The sequence below is a fragment of the Capra hircus genome, chromosome 3 (assembly GCF_001704415.2).
Source record: "Capra hircus breed San Clemente chromosome 3, ASM170441v1, whole genome shotgun sequence".
NCBI classification, from domain to species: Eukaryota; Metazoa; Chordata; class Mammalia; order Artiodactyla; family Bovidae; genus Capra; species Capra hircus.
In genome coordinates this window covers 7677340-7690444 of record NC_030810.1, presented here as the reverse complement: position 1 = coordinate 7690444, position 13105 = coordinate 7677340, and the positions used below count along the sequence as shown (strand labels likewise).

Genomic DNA, 13105 nt, shown 5'->3' with positions numbered 1-13105 from the left:
ACTTTTAGTCTTTCTTTACCTGGTATTGTTTAGTAAATGTTCAGGTAAATGTCTAGGTTTTGTAAATATTTGGTAAATGTCCAAGGATATGATCAAGCCGAGTCCTGTATGTCTGTTTTTTCTTTTCTTGAAAGTTAGGAAAATAGTACATTCTGTAGGGTATAATTTTTTTTTAATCCTTCTTTTCCATTCCAGAATTATCTGTTGTTTCAGAGCACATAGAGTAGTGGGATCTTTTTATTGTCTTGAAACAACTTTTTATCAAGTTAAGAGAATTCCCTGCTTGGTGGTGGGGAGGAGGTGCTGGTTTTTGACTCAGTAAGCCCTCTTCTTTCACAGACGAAGCACCTGGTTTGAAATGTAAACTCAAAAAGAAACACGTGATCCTGAACTGCTGTCCTAGTTCTTACAGGACGTTTAGCTAAACCTCAAGAGGCAGCCAGGAGCAGAGGGGCTCGGGCACGGTGGGGAATCGCCTTTGCTGAACCGCTCTGGGGCACGCGGGCTCACCTCCACCCAGGCTGTAGTTGTGTTAGAAAAGCGGCAGGTGTTTGGGCACTGTCTGCTCTCCTTCTGAATTGTCCTCTGTCTGCAAAGGCCTGATGATGGCGACTCAGAGTGATTGGACATTTGGAAAATAGGAGTGGAGGCGGCTCCCTCCTCACCTTTGGAGGGACTGAAGGGACACTGACCGTGAGGCAGGAGCCTTGACATCTGTGCGGTCCCTGACCCTAGAAAAACGAGGACCGCTTCCTTGACTGGGGAGGAAAGGTCCAGGAAAGCTGACCCTTGAGGCTGTCGCCAGCTTGGCGCTCTGTCCTCTGAGGAGTGAGCTTTACAGGTTACTATATGCATGAGGTTATCTAATCACACCAAGGAGTAGATTAGGTATTTTGTTGTTCCTGAAGCTGTAAGTGCTGGCTTCCCTGTCACTGCCAGTTGACACACCCAGTTGTAGATGATTTAACAGCTGTTAATTATTTTTAGCACCCACTTTAATTTGCAGAAAATTTCCTGGCTTGGATGATGAACTCTGTGGTCATCTAGTCATTCAGAGAAAGGTTCACCCTGTCAAGTGCTCCGAGATATATCAACATTAAAACTTTTTATAGCTTAGTTGAGGCTTAATTGCTGTTCAATGAACTGCACTGTTTAAAGGGTACAGCTTGATGAGTTTGTTTCTTACGCACATGTGTGCACACACCCCTCTGTTGAAAGTGGCAACACAGGATAACAAATGTTTCCATTCCCCTGAAAATTTCCTTAATTGAATAATGACATTATATATATATATATATATTTCCCCCCCTTACTGTCTGGCTTCTTTGGCTTGGTTAACATAACAATTTTGTCATGTCCGACTCTGTGTGACCTCATAGACGGCAGCCCATCAGACTCCCCCGTCCCTGGGATTCTCTAGGCAAGAACACTGGAGTGGGTTGCCATTTCCTTCTCCAATGCACGAAAGTGAAAAGTGAAAGGGAAGTCGCTCAGTCGTATGTTGGGTGTATCATAATTTGTACCCCCCTCTCCAATTTGTTGATCCGTTTACCTGTGGTGGCTGTTCAAGCACTTTCCAGCTTGGAGGTATTGCAATCAAAGCTGCCGCGAGCATTAATATACAAGTCTTTATGTGGACTTGTGTTTTCATTTTCCTTGGGTAAATGCCTAAGTATCAGAATTGCTGGGTCATATAGTAGGTGTTACGTTTAACTTTTCAAGGGACTGCTCAGATGTTTTCCTGAGTGCTTGGAATTTCACATTCTCGCCAGCAGCGCCTGAGGGTTCCAGTTGCTCCACACCCCACCAGCGCTGTCTTTTTATTTTATATGCTAATAGATATAAAGTGGTATCTCACTGTGGTTTTAGTTTCTCTGCCCCTGATGACAGATGAGGTCGGCATCTTTTCCTGTGCTTATAGACTATTTGTATGTCTTTTTGTGAAAGGTATGGTAGAATCATCTGTCCATTTTTGCATTGACTTGTCTCATTATTGAGTTGTAAGAGCTCTTTATATATTCCGGATATTAGTTTGTGATATATGTGTTGTGAATGTTTTTGCTGGTCGTACTGCCTTTTTCTTAATAGCGTCTTTAGAAGAGTGGAGTCTTTTTGGTGAAATTGAATTGATCAGTTTTTTTCTTTATGGTTCATTCTCGTGTCCTATCCAAGAAACCATTTTTTACCTCAGCATTGCAAAGATTTTCTTCTGGAAGTTTTGCAGTTTTAGGTTTTACAGTTACGATTTATGGTTAAATTTTAATGTATAATGTGAGGTAAAGAGTTGATGTTCATTTTTCGCCCATATGGATGTTCAGTTATTCCAACTGCATTTCTGAAAGAGACTTTCCTTTCCACATTGAATTACCGTCACACCTTTGTTAAGTCAGTTGACTTTATATTTGTAAATTTATCTCCAGATTTTCTATTTTGTTCCATTGACCTATGTCTGCCCCATCCTAATTCCATACTTTATTACTATTACTTTACAGTAAGTGTTGAAATCAGGGCAAACCCTCTTAACTCTTTTTCTTTCTTAAAATTGCTTTGGTTATTATAAAACCTTTGCATTTTTAATGTAAGTAAAAATTAACTGGTCAGTTTCTATTTAAAAAGGGCCTGCTGGAATCTTGACTGAGATTGCATTGAATCTGTAAGTTCATTTTGGAGAGAGTTCATGTCTTAATAACATTGAGTTTACCGATGAATGTTGTATGTCTTGGTATTTATTTAGATCTTTAATTTCTCCCAGCAAAATTTTATAGTTTTCATTGTGGATACCTTTGATATCTTTTCTTAGGTTAATTTCTATATAGTCTGGTTTTTGTGCCTATTAAATGAAATAGAGATATTTTCCAGTTGTTTGCTGCAAACAGTGGGTCTTGTGATCTTGGAAAATAACTTAATAGTTCTAGTAGTTGCAAGGAGATCCACCCAGTCCATCCTAAAGGAGATCGGTCCTGGGTGTTCACTGGAAGAACTGATGCTGAAGCTGAAACTCCAATACTTTGGCCACCTCATGAGAAGAGTTGACTCATGGGAAAAGACGCTGATGCTGGGAGGGATTGGGGGCAGGAGGAGAAGGCGACGACAGAGGATGAGATGGCTGGATGGCATCACGGACTCGATGGATGTGAGTTTGAGTGAACTCTGGGAGTTGGTGATGGACAGGGAGGCCTGGCGTGCTGCAGTTCATGGGGTCGCAACGAGTTGGACACGACTGAGCGACTGAAGTGAACTGAACTAAGTTGTTTTGTAGATTTCCCAGAAGTCTCTGTATAAATTGGAGAAGGAAATGGCAGCCCTCTCCATTACTCTTGCCTGGAGAATCCCATGGAGGAAAGAGCTTGGTAGGCTACAGTCCATGGGGTCCCAAAGAGTCAGACACGACTGAGCGACTTCACTCACTCACTCATTCTGTATAAGTAGTCATATCATCTGCAGAGTGGGACAGCTTGACTTCTTTCTGTTCCAGGTGCTTTATATTTCTTCTTCTTGTCTCATTACAGAAGTGTAGACTGCCAGTATAATGTTGAATAAAAGTAGTAAAAGTAGAAATCCTTTCCTTTCTTCCAGTATTAACAGCAGCTTAGCGCTTCACTGTTGAGTATGTTAGCTGTAGACTTTTTGTAGGTAGCCTTCATCAGCGTGAGGATTTTCTTGTTTGTTGAGGATTTTTTATTATGAATGGGTGCTGAATTTTGTCAAATGCTTTTTTGATATCTGTTGAAGTGATCATATGAATTTTCTTCTTCATTTTGTTAAAAAGACAAATGAAAATTGATTTTCGAATGTTAAACCAACCTTGTATTCCTGGCAGAAACCCTATTTCCTCATGATATGTTATCCTTTTACTTACGATTGGATTCAGTTTGCTCTTATATTGTTAGGGACTTTTGGATCTAAGATATCCATGGGAGATCCTGATCTGTAATTTTTGGGGGGGGGGTCAAGTTTTGGCACTTAGAGTAAGCTGGTTTTATAAAACATTTTAGCTCGCATTATCAAACAGTGGGGATCATTGTTCCTCCCTCTTTTTCTGATCCAGTTTGGTATTAGTGAAGTCACTTAGTCGCATCCCACTCTTTGCAACCCCATGGACTGTAGCCTACCAGGCTCCTCTGTGCATGGAATTTTCCAGGCAAGAGTACTGAAGTGGGTTGCCATTTTCTTCTTCAGGGGATCTTACCAACCCAGGGATCAAACCTGGGTCTCCCACATTGCAGGCAGCTGCTTTACCATCTGAGCCACCAGGGAAGCCCACTTCTTTCTTAATTTTTTGCTGGAATTCACCAGTGAAACTCAGTATGGATTTTTCTATTTGGGAAGGTTTTTGATTAATAACTTTTGAATATTTTGATAATAAATTTTTAAATGGACACAGGTCCTTCAGACTTTTGTGTTTCTTGTCTCCATTGACAGCGTCCTCACTTTTTTTTCTCTGTATTGGAGGGAGGGGTATGAACTTCTTGAGAGAGGGGGATGTCCTGGGCTTGCTGACTCTGTCTCCATTCCAGCCCCCTGAGTCATGCTGGCACCAAGTAGGTGTTCTGGAAATATCTGTTGGGTTGATCGGTTTGTTGCTGGCCCTGTCCCCATCCCTCGACATCCCTGGGAATCTCCTCTCTCCTCCGTCTGCGTGGGACTGCGTCACAGCTGTGTCGTGACGGAGGGAGGTGGCTCCTGAGTCAGGCCCGCTGGCTTCGGCCGACCCTCATGCCTTGCCCTCCTGCCACAGCTGTCCGCTGCCCTGGTAGGCAGACTCTCTGAGTCAGGGCTTGCCGAGGGAAGAACTATCTTCAGCCTTTTTCTGTCTTTTTTCTTTTTTTTTTAATGTTAAATCCTGTGGTTGGGATTATGTCCTTTCGTTTTGTTTTTTTAAATATACTTGAAATCCCAGAGGAATACAGAAAGCTTGGTCAGAGGACAGGGCTGAACTGTTAAAGCTAGGAGGGGCATGGTTATTGGTGAGGGGCATTATCCCGAACGCCACCTTGCCTGTGACTTACCTGCCTGACTGGGATGGGCCCTAGATGCCCTTTGCTGGACTGCCTCCCAGTGAGAGCCCCGCACCCAGTGCAGGCCATCAGGCAGGGCGTGCAAGCAGGCAGGAGATGGGCCTGGGCCTCTCTGAGGGGGCGTGTGTCCTCCGTTCAGGTCCCTGGCATCCGGGAGGGGGGCTGGTGCCCACTCTCTGTCTGCATGCGCCTGCAGTGCAGCTGCAGGGGTGGGTGGGAGCCAGAGCTCCCCCCGAGCGGGAGCTGAGGACAGCCACTGTGCTTCAGGGGCCTGTCTCCTTCCTGGGTGCAGGCCGGACCAAAGCAGCCTCCCGTGGTGATTAGAGCGCCGGGGCCACATGCCAGCACACAGATCCCCCAGACCCCGAGGTCGGCAGGCACTCCTTCCCTCTCTCCAGAAGGGCGCTCCACGGGCCACGATTGCCCTGGACGCAGTATCTGGCCATCTGTCTTCTGTGTATGTCTCAACTGGCCCTGGCTCTGCCTCCTACTAGCTGTGTGGCCCTGGGGAGCCACCTGCCCCCTCTGGGCAGCCGTCCCCAACGTGAGACGTGGGGTTAGAACTGATGGCTGTCCGGTCGCACACACCCCCACCTTCTGGCCGAACCCAAGCAGGACCACGTGACGACTGAGCTGCGGGCACAGCAGCTTAGATCCAGCCATCACCATCTCGTCTCCTCCTCCAGCCTGCTTCACACCTTCAGACCTGAAACCCTCACATGGTGGTGGTCGCTTCTTTAACGCAGTGTTAGCATGTCTGAAGATGTTTTCCTTGGACTCAGTTTTGGGGGGAGGAGTTACCACCCCTTTTGTTGTCTGGGGGGGAGTGGTGAGGCCCTCTCCCCAGGGTGGGGTGGAGGGGTTGGGCAGGGGCGGGAAGGACCTGCTCCTGCTAGCCTAGTGCTTTGCGGGAGCAAGACCAGAGAGCACTCAGCGTGAGGTGTGGTCTTTTCCCCAAGCTCTTTAGCCCCCAGACTGAGTCTCGGTGAGGTTGGAGAGCCTGGGGGTCCTCCGGCCACAGTGGGGACTGCATTGAGAGAGTCCATGTGGGGCGGGGGAGGATGCGTTGGAGGAGTCTTGTGGACATATGTATTGTTTTTTGTTTGTATTTTCTTTAAAGATTGATTTATTTGTATCTCTCTGTTTCTGGCTGCGCTGAGTCCTTGCTTCTGCACACGGCCTTCCCCACTTGGGGCGTGCAGGGCTGCCCTGGAGTTGTGGTATGCGGGCTTCCCCTTGCAGAGCAGCTGGACAGCCGTCTGTTCCAGCCCCTGTCACACGTAGGGGACAGCTGCCAGGGCCACACAGCCTGCAGGCGCAGAGCCAGGCTCGAGGGCTCCAGTCGGTGCGGCGTGTGGGCTCCGTAGTTGTGGCCCACCGACTTAGTTGCTCCGCGGCAGGTGGGGCTTCCCGGACCAGGGGTTGAGCCCGTGTCCCCTGCCTCTGCAGGCGGATTCGGCGCTACCGGGGAGCCCCGCGGAAGTGTGTCGTGTTGTGGTGGTTTGTACTTTGTAAGTTTTTCACCCTAAATTGCTTGGTAAGTTTGGGCACACGCACAGTTTTCAGAGGTGGCCCTTCACGTTCAGGGCAGCGTTCCGTTCCACCACCGTCTGTCGGATGAACACTGCCTGCCAGGCTCTCTGGGCCTCCTCTGGGATGAGAGCCAGGATCCTCCCTTAAGGAACCAGAGTCAGAAAAGGGACAAGGCAAAAATCCCATCTTTTATGCAGCAAATTGCATTGGACTCCGCCACACCCAATTCTTTGTCTTTTAACCTGAAGTGTAGCCGATTCGCAATGTTTCGTTAGTTTCAGGTGTCGGCAACAACGATTCGTTTATGCGCATGCGCGTTCTTTTCCAGACCTTTTCTCTCATAGGCTGTTACAAGGTATTGAATATAGCTCCCTGAGCTGTTTAGTTTGTCCCTGTTGCTCATCTGTTTATATTTCGTGAGTTCTCTTCAAATTCCTCCTAAGCTGTATGGAATGACGGATGTCTGATGTTAGCAGCAAATTTCCCTGAAGGGCCTAGCACTTTAGGCCTTGCTGGCTGTTGGGTCCCTGTGGCTGTCTGCCGCAGCCTGAGGCGTAAAGAGCACGTGTGGCTGTGTTCTAATAAAGCTTTAGTTGAAGAACTGGAGGCAGGCCGCAGTCTGCCCAGCCCCGGCTGACATCTCAGGTTTGGTCCGTGGTGTTATTTCTGCCTGACTGTCCTCTGTTAAATCAGGCCCGCTGGGTGCTGCTGCCGATTGAGTGGAGAGTCTGCAGTTCTTAACCAAGTGAATGAAGCAGGTTCTTTACCTGGAGCACAAAGGCGGCTCAGTCGCTATGCCTGGTTTTCTTCTCTGTGTGATGATGGATATGCCGTCTTAATTCAGATCAGGTTTGGGGTGTTTAACTGAAAACCCAGGTGACAGAAGTTTGTTTTTCTCTTTATGGAAGGCACAGTCAGCAGGGTCTCGGGGCCCCTCCCGGGGGCCAGACACCTGTGCAGGGGCTGCCACTGCGTCATCCCCAAGCGCCTTCCCGGAGGCTCCCCCAGCACGCCAGCTTGTGCCTCTGTTGTGTCCTCAGCTCGGGGGCTGGGGGGGATGTGCTCTGTTAGCTTGGAGCCGTCAGGAGCCGCTCAGTCCGTTTGTGAGGAAGAACGGAAAATGCTAGTTGTGTAGGCAGCTAGTAATTTTTGTCCCAGATGTTGATTTTGTAGGAAAAAAGCATAGATAATTTACAAAATACCCGTTTACTGTAGACACTTTGGAAAATAACAGAAGGAAGAGGAAAAAAACCTGAAATGTCGACTTCTAATTTTCTGGGCTGTGTGTGTGTCCTGCCCTTTAAATATGTACTCTTTTCTTTTTTTTCTTTAACACAGAAGTGCAATACAAATATGCCCTTTCATAAATTTTTCGTAAACCTTGTTTTTTTCCTTGGTGTTTTATTTGTTTTCTGGCTGCAACGAACAGACAGCCTGAAGTCAGCGCGTCAGTCACGGTCCCAAGGTCAGACCCCTGGTGACTCAGCAGATGCAGGTGGTCTGACCTCAGGCCACTTTGCTCTTGGAAGTCTGACGGCCTGACTAGTTTGACCTTCAGTGATCAGAGAAGTGCTTGGCGTGGCAGGCGGCAGGCAGACCTTGGCACGTAGAGGTTGCATATGAGTCCCCTCCTCTCCCCACCCTGCCACACCCCTCCTCTCCCCTCCCCTCGCCTCCCCTCCCCTCCGTAGTTGCTAGCTGTAAGCTTACTGTGGATGCACCTGAGTACATGCAGATTTATCATCAAATAATCCCAGAGGACAAGATGGTTGGATGGCATCCCCGACGCAGTGGACATGAGTGTGAGTCAATTTCAGGGAATAGCAAAGAACAGGGAAGCCTGGTATGCTGCACCTCGTGGGGTTGCAAAGAATTTGACACAACTTAGCTACTGAACAGCAGCAGTCCCAAAGGAAGCAGGTAAATTGTGGCACATGGTGGCTGCCAGGTTAGATTGCCCAGGCGTTCCCATTCCGCTCCCTCCATCCGCACAGCCCCTCAGGACCCGTTGCCAGGAGTACTTTGGCTTGGAGTTCATTATCACTTGGATGATAATAATTCTAGGTGTTTGAACTAATGACTTTTGAACTGATTGTTCCTCCTGTGCGGTGGCCAAGAGGGAGATGCAGTCGTGGTCCTTTCCGCTGTGGGGTGTTTCTCTAACAAGCTGTGTACTGGCCCCGCAGCAGAAAGCCCACGTCACTGGCAGCAGGACTCAGGGAGCCAGGCAAGCGCGCGGCCCTGCGCATGAGGCCTGCAAGTTGCTTATCGAAGCCTGGCCTCTGTGCATTGTGCCTGGCCCCATGACTCAGCGGCAGCAACTTGCCTGCCTGAAGAGCCTTCGTGTTTTTGGAAACGTCAGGTTCTGCGTTGACTGTTGCAGCTCCTCCGGGGCTTCAAAGCCCAGGACTCTTTGCTGTGCTCTTAGTGCTTGGCTGCAGCACTGCATAGGTTTTGAGCGGTCCTCCGCAGCTCACCCTTTCCCAGGAAACTTACTATTTTTATTGAGCACTTTTGCAGAACATAAGAATTTTCTGCAACTCAAATTTTGCATTATAGGAAAAATACCTGCAATGCTTTACCAGTGTTACGATCATTCTTTTATTCAGTTTTTTATGCAAATAACCCATTCTTTATAAATAAGCACACAGAACCGAAACAAACAAAAAGCACTCAGTAATCTTTATCACTGAGGTCATAGATGCAAACACCATTATGGAGACCTGTGGTTCTCATACACGGTGGGGCGGGGGGCTGGAATCAGGAGTGGGAGGAGAGGTTTGCCCACAGAAGGACATTTGGCAGTTGGAGCCGTTTTGGCTCGTGACAGCGAGGAGCAGGGGGCGGTGGTTGAGGGTGTGCCCCTGGCGTGTCCGTGGATGCGCGTCAACACCCTGCAGTGCTGTGGGGTCCGTCCCTGCAACAAAGAAATATCGGGCCCAGGATGTGCTGAGGCTCAGAGATGCTGATGCAGGCATAGGTTTAAGGCATTTTTCTGTGACTGTGAGTACGTACACTTTTGGGGCTTGCCTGGTGGCTCAGTGGTGAAGAATCCACCTGCCAATGCAGGAGACACGGGTTGGGTCCCTGGGTTGGGAAGATCCCCTGGAGAAGGAAATGGCAGCCCACTCCAGTATTCCTGCCTGGGAAATCGCATCGACAGAGGAGCCTGGTGGGCTAAAAGCTGGACACAACTTAGTGACTTAACAACAACGATGGTATATATAAAAAGTGGAATCAGCTATGCCCATTGATTTGTAACCTGCTCTTAAAATTTGTTAGGTTATGAACAAATCTGTTCGTAACATAATGCATAACTATACCTCCTCACGGCCGCTTTCTGTTTGTTTGTCTGGTGTTTCATCGTCCTTTTGGAGATGGACTGGGTGGTGTTCCCTTGCGCGAGGCGTCCTGATCCATGTATTTCACCGCTGCCCAGGTTTTGGAGTTTTTAGCTGTTTCTCACGTTCTTCTGCTGGAAGCGTGTTAGATCTTGTCGCTTTGTCTTTTGGTTTCTGCCCGCCAGGCTCCCGCTTCCTGCCTCTGGCGCTCTGCCCCCAGCCCTGGGTGCCCTCCTTGAGTGATGGTGCCCCTCCCCCCGGCAGCTCTCTGCCTCCGCCGCCTTGCTCAGGGCTGCCGCTAGTCTCTAAGGCTTCCCTCACTGTGAACACATCCCACGGCCAGGGAGGCACTGCTGAAATACTGAGTGGATGAGTGACTCGAAATACTTTCATCAGCTTTCAGTTTCAGCTATAACTGTTACACTTTGCTTCCCTTTGCTTTTTGTTTCTTTTGGAAACTCAGTCTTCCGATAGGTGCCCTGCTCCTTGGCTCTGTGGCCCGCGTGGCTTTGCTGCCTACCTGCGCGTCCCGTGTGGTCCCCTGGCCAGTGTCCCCAGGAGGGCCGGGAGGTGGGCCTGGCAGAAGGTGCTGCCTGGATGCTGCGGGCCCCTGGGTGGGTCGAGTGGAAGCGGTGGTGGGGACCCCTCTGTGCCCCCCACGCTGCCCCGAGGCAGCTGCCCTGCACCCGCAAAGCAAGGTGCCGCTTTGGGAGGAAGGGGTCCTGTCAGCGTCGGCCCGTTCCTCTGCGGGGTCAGCGTGCGGGTGGGGACCCTGGGGGTCTGGGCCGGTGTCCTCACTGCTTTCCCTCAGCAACCCCCCCCCCCCCCCCGGGAGCTTGTTTGCGCCATGGTGTCTATTTTTGTGTTTTGTACGACACTGTGTGAGGAAGTCCGTTGTCGACGCACATCCCAGCTGTTGTGAATGGCCTGTGTCTCCGGGGGCTTCCAGGTGGGGATGTGTGTGTTGAGCCCAGCGTCTCGGGTAACATCGGAACAGCAGGACGTGAGTAACAGGAAGTGACAGAGATGACCGAGTGCCCAGATGCTTATTCTCGGCCACCTTCCCCAGCCCCGAGGCCTGGGGAGCTATATTTAGCTGAGTATTTCCAGGTTCCTAATCCTGTGGACACAGCCCCTCTGCTCCTCTTTCGGTTGGTGGCTGAACTGTGTCGTGCTGATGGCTTCTCCCCACCTCTGGTCTACTGCAGTGACCCGCAGGTTCTCGCCCATCGGCTTTAGAACCTGAGTTTTGTTTTTTTGCCGAGCCACTTCAATTCTGACCGACTCTGGGCAGTTGGCAAACGTTCTGAAAGTTGGAAGAGCAGCGGGTGAGAGTTCCAGGAGTGGTGAGTGACGAGCCCGTGGGAAGCTGTGTGGGGAAGAAGTTACAAGGATTTGAAGTGGAGAGGGATGAGTTGTAGGTTGTTGTCAGTACCTCTAGAGGGCTGGTTTGTGTCTTCTGTTTTTTAGAGGCAGACGGCTGGGGTTTTAAAAGCCCCAGGCTTGATGGTGTGACTTCACCCACGGGCTGGAAGCGCTCTCTGGTCACCCCCGGCCAGGTTAGAAAGCCCGCAGATCAGATACGCTTCTTGGTGATGAGTTTCCACTGTTGGAGCTTTGTCAGAGGAGAAACTTCACTGAGGTCCCCAAGCACCGAGGAGCCTCAGGCAGCCTGCCCAGGCGTGGTGAGGGGGGTCGCCCAGTCCTCATTCATAGGACTATAGGTGCGGGGGATTTTTGCCCAGTGGCGTCAGGTGGTGCCTCAGGCATGTGTTGACCAGGTGCCCACCTGGGCTGCTGGGTGTCCTGCCATGCGCCCAGGGGTCTGCCCTGACTGTGCCATCGCGTGGGGGAGTGGCCGGGAAGCCTGCCCTTGGCGCTCATGGTCGCCTCACCTGCCCTGACCTATGCCGGCCTTGGGACCAGTCCTTCCTGCTGGAGGACCACAGGAGACAGCTCCAGGCGCTGACAGCAGTCACCGGGGGTGACCCTGAGGCTGGGAAGTCGAGCCTGTGGGGGACAGTGGCCCTTGGATGTCTCGGTCTGTCGTGACCGCCCTGCCCTGCAGCCCTCCATCCACACCTCTCGTTCCGTCCTGAGCTGAGGGAGCTGGCTTGTTGGAGCAGTAGGACGAGCTCCTTGGTGGCTCTGAGAATGCTCCCAAAGGAAGGTTCTGGGTCTGATGGGAGCTCCCTGTGGTTGGCGCAGGGTGTGCTGGGAGAGAAGTCTCTCTGCTGGGCTCAGAAAGCTTCCTTCTGAGCGGCCCCGCCAGCGCCTCCCCCGTTCTCCCTTCATAAAGCGTCAACTTTATTTTCACACACTCAGCCAGCTCTTTTAGGACTTGGGTATCTACTCTGGGATGAGAGATTTGAGAGGCAAATTAGGAACAGTTGTGTCTGCCGTGAGACTCATGGCAGGCGCAGGGGCGCGGGCGTGTGATTGCCACGCGTGCCGAGCGAAGGATCGCACGCCTGCCAAGCTCAGGCTTCCGGTGATGCCCGGGTTTTACCAGCAGAGTCCGTCTGCAGGCGTGGTTTCAGGCTGACCCATTCCCTTCTGTAAGGCCAAGCTATAACTCAAGGCAAACTGTAAATTTCTACTGTAAACTGTAAGGACAGTGAACTGTACACCTTGTGTAACTGCTATATGGATACAAAACATAGTGTTTATCTCTAGCCCTGGCCTGCATATTTGAGCACACTTTTGTGCCAAGAGATTGAACATTTATAAAAATTGTTGAATATTTCAAGCATTCCAACAGTAACTTGATGAACAACTCTGTCCACTCCCCAGCCCGAGAAGGAGGCCCTCCAAGTGTCCTTGGAGTCCTTTGTATCCCCTTTGTCATCCTGTTCCCTCCCTCTCTCCCTCCCCTGAGGTCAGGCACCATCCCCCATCATTTGTTTTTGTGTTTTTGATACTTTCTCTACCTTAGTGCTGATATAAACAATACATAGTATACTTTAGCCAGGTTAAATGTTTTTAATAAATGGTATCGCACTACACATCTCCTGCAGCTTGCTTCTTCCTCAGTCAGCATCGTGGTTCCGAGTTTTATCCACGTGGCCTCACTCACCTTTAGTTAAGGGGTTCAAGGTTTAAAATGACAGATTCCCGATCTCTAGAAATAAACCAGAATTCCCAGGGGGCGGAACGTGTGCCTCAGGGAGTTGAGACTCACAGTGCTCCAGGGCTGGCTTTGTGGCTGGCGCT

At 50.0% G+C, this 13105-nt stretch overlaps 1 protein-coding gene across 3 annotated transcripts in view; it reads left to right on the top strand.

Annotated features, from left to right (window-relative positions):
* The window catches only part of DGKD (diacylglycerol kinase delta), a 114741-nt gene that overhangs the window by 54430 nt on the left and 47206 nt on the right, over nt 1-13105 (top strand). Inside the window, exon 1 of one of the 3 annotated variants that reach the window (XM_018041050.1) lies at nt 10995-11238. The exons of the other annotated variants lie outside the window; for them this stretch is intronic. The gene's annotated coding sequence lies outside the window, so the exon portion shown is untranslated. Of the gene's footprint in view, nt 1-10994; nt 11239-13105 lie in introns of those variants that run through there. 3 annotated transcript variants of the gene reach the window in all.